The sequence below is a fragment of the Oreochromis niloticus genome, linkage group LG7 (assembly GCF_001858045.2).
Source record: "Oreochromis niloticus isolate F11D_XX linkage group LG7, O_niloticus_UMD_NMBU, whole genome shotgun sequence".
NCBI lineage: Eukaryota > Metazoa > Chordata > Actinopteri > Cichliformes > Cichlidae > Oreochromis > Oreochromis niloticus.
The window spans coordinates 279,074-282,038 of record NC_031972.2 but is presented as its reverse complement, the minus strand read 5'-3'; the positions used below and the strand labels follow the sequence as shown (position 1 = coordinate 282,038).

At 44.7% G+C, this 2,965-nt stretch overlaps 1 long non-coding RNA gene across 1 annotated transcript; it reads right to left on the bottom strand.

Annotated features, from left to right (window-relative positions):
* On the bottom strand, positions 1-2,695 carry LOC102082796 (uncharacterized). Its single transcript, XR_001223294.1, has 3 exons — positions 2,658-2,695; positions 677-1,314; positions 1-581 (listed from the first exon to the last, which is right to left on the bottom strand). It is a non-coding gene; the product is annotated as an uncharacterized LOC102082796 (long non-coding RNA).
* Between the last annotated feature and the right edge of the window lie 270 nt (positions 2,696-2,965).

Here is a 2,965-nt window from a genome sequence, read left to right as displayed (position 1 = left end):
GGCTCTTAATGAGCCGCGGCCCTGATTAGAGAGGCCGGCCGCCATCGCTGCTCGCTGCGACGGGAGGAAGCCAGCTGGCAGAGACGCAGCATCGGGCGCCGCAGGAGAAAATGACACCTTCAGAGAATAACTTTCCACACAGAGCGGCAGTACTCGATATACGAGTGCTCACAGCGCTCCACAGCGACCTGGAAACGAATCGGACACCTGATGCTGAAAACTGGCATCCCAGCAAAATTTCAACATAGAGCTAAAGTTTCCCAAACTTTGATCCCACATCGTCAAACATGAAGTTTGACGTCAACAGGAAGTCCCCATTGTGGGCCATGTTTGTCACTCCAGATGTTCTGCTTTAGCAAACCTACAGATTTAATCTTGAACATCGTGTCCACACGTACGCCAGTCTGGTAGCTGTAGGGATGACGCCACCTGTTGGCAGCTGAAACATCATGTTTTGTACTTTGTCCTGCTCCGAGCTGCTCCGATGCTGGACTTTTACTTTGTTCTGGTGTGTTGAGTCCTCCCACTGCGTGTGCTGCACCACGATCACTGATGACAAGCTTAAAGATGCTGATGACAGACTGAAGTGTATATTTGGTAAGAGGAGACAAATTCACACAATTCAGTCATTGTTTAAATGTTTAAATTCAGTAATTGTTTTTAAAGTCAGTCACACCTGCAGTGAACTTCTGACCTCGGCCGTACGTCAGGCCTTCATGTTTGATACCAGGGATGGAGATGTCTACTGTGTGCAACATTACCAGGTGCTCTCTAACGCCACATAGTGGCCACAGCAGGTGTAACAGGCTGTCTGCCCTCCAGGTGGTTTCCATCACGGAGCTCTAATGGTTCCCAAATCCAGCCGCCGTCCTCCATGGAGCCGTAAACGCTGATGGGAGACGATGGGCCAAAATGAAAGCGCTTACGCCCTCAGCTTAGCGCTCGGCCTATCAGCTTAAGGCTCGCTCAAATTCCTGCTGCAGCTGTTTGCTCTGCTGTTGTGGTGATTAATGCACTGAAGCTCCGTCTGTATGGAAATGCAGCAGAGCACCGTTATTTATGTACTCAGCAGAGAAGCAGCCGCTCCGGTTTTTAACCGCTGACTGACAGGGGAGGCGGGGGGCATCACGGTGTCACGGAGCCAAACTCTGAAAACATAAAAACAGGGAGGTGCACCTGATACAAGCAGATCGTCTCTGCCCTCAAACACTCACCGTGACTCTGAAGACGTACCGGGACACTTTAGGGTACAAGCAGCTCCAAATCAAATCAATCAATCTGGCCTCCAGTCGAGGGAGTCACGGTGACACTGAGCTGTACGACAAAAAACACTTCCTGTAGTGTTTATTCTCCTCACTTCCTGTCGTGCATTTCCTGTTCCTGTGGAGCCTCTTTATGTTAAACACGTCCAAGTTTCTAACAATGAGGTCAGTGTATAAATAGTCATCTCTGAGTCAAACTGAACACTCTGTTTATCACAGTTTGTGTCATGTTTGGGCTGTGTGGCAAGCAGAGATGGGCAGTAACACGTTACTTGTAACGTGTTATTGTAATCTGATTACTTTTTTCAAGTAACGAGTAATGTAAGGGATTACTATTGCAAAAACGGTAATTAGATTACTGTTACTTTCACGTAGGAACGCTGCGTTACTGCGTTACTGCGTTACTAAAACCGTGATTTTTTGCGAGAATGTCTCATGACAGTGACGTAAGCGAGTGCGACGTTCGTGACAACAGCTGTCTGCAGATCAACAATGGATCATATATCGAGTGCGGAGAGAGTATGAGCGTGCAGCGTTTAAAGCGTGGAAGTACTGACCTTACTTTGAGTTTGATTCCATAAAAAGTGACAAAAACATTAGTGTCCGTTGTGCGTGGGAAGAAAACTTCTTTTTACAGCGAAAAAACCCCTAAACTTCCAAGCAAGCAGCGAGTGCGCTACGACGTAATGTGAAACTCACAGAGAAACTCGCGGATTCTTCCACTGACCGCTGCAGCACACCTGCACCAGGGTAAACCTCCGCCTACCCCAGTCCTGCTTTACAGGTGAAAATAGAGCAACAGGACCGCTAGTCTTTGATTTTATTTATTTTCTGCTGTGTTTTACTTGCATCTATTTGAAAGACTGAGTGTAAACACAAAAACATATTTTATTTTATGTGCTGGAATGTGCAGAAAATAGGTTTAAATGTTAAACAAATTTCTTCCAGTCAGAGAATGTTGCACATAATTAAGTTTTTGCTTGATGCATAAAGTTAAAAGATTAAAACTAATAAAACAAGTTTTAAAAAGAGACGTTTCCATTTGATTACATTTTGTATGATGAATTATGCAGAAAAAGTAGAATTGGGCTGAAAGATCTATCGCTTTATCACCTATTCAGGTTGTAAATCATCTTTTTAAAAAGTAACTAAGTAATTAATTACTTTTGAAAATAAGTAATCAGTAAAGTAACGGGATTACTTTTTTGGGGAAGTAATCAGTAATTAGTTACTGATTACTTTTTTCAAGTAACTTGACCAACACTCGTGGCAAGCAGGAGAGGACCCAAACGCAAACTCACGGGGAATAAACTCAGAAAGCACAGCTTTATTGCTGGAGAGACAGATCACAAGTAACACAAAACTAAACTGGGAAAAACTAAATATAAAGCTTACCAGGAAACACAGGGAGACTCACACACAGCATGAGGGAGATCACGACACTGACACAGGGAAACACAGGGCTTAAATACACTGGGAAATAACGAGGGGAATGAGACACAGAAGGGGAGCACAGCTGGGAGAAATCAGAACTGACGAGACGAGGGAGCAAAGTAGGAAACACTCACATGAGACATGGACCTTCAAAGTAAAACAGGAAGTAAGACACAGAGACGCAAACTTGACACGGTGAAGACAGCAACTAAGAAACACAGAGACGTAAACCATAAGGCAGAGGCCTCTAAGAACCGAAAGCCACAGAG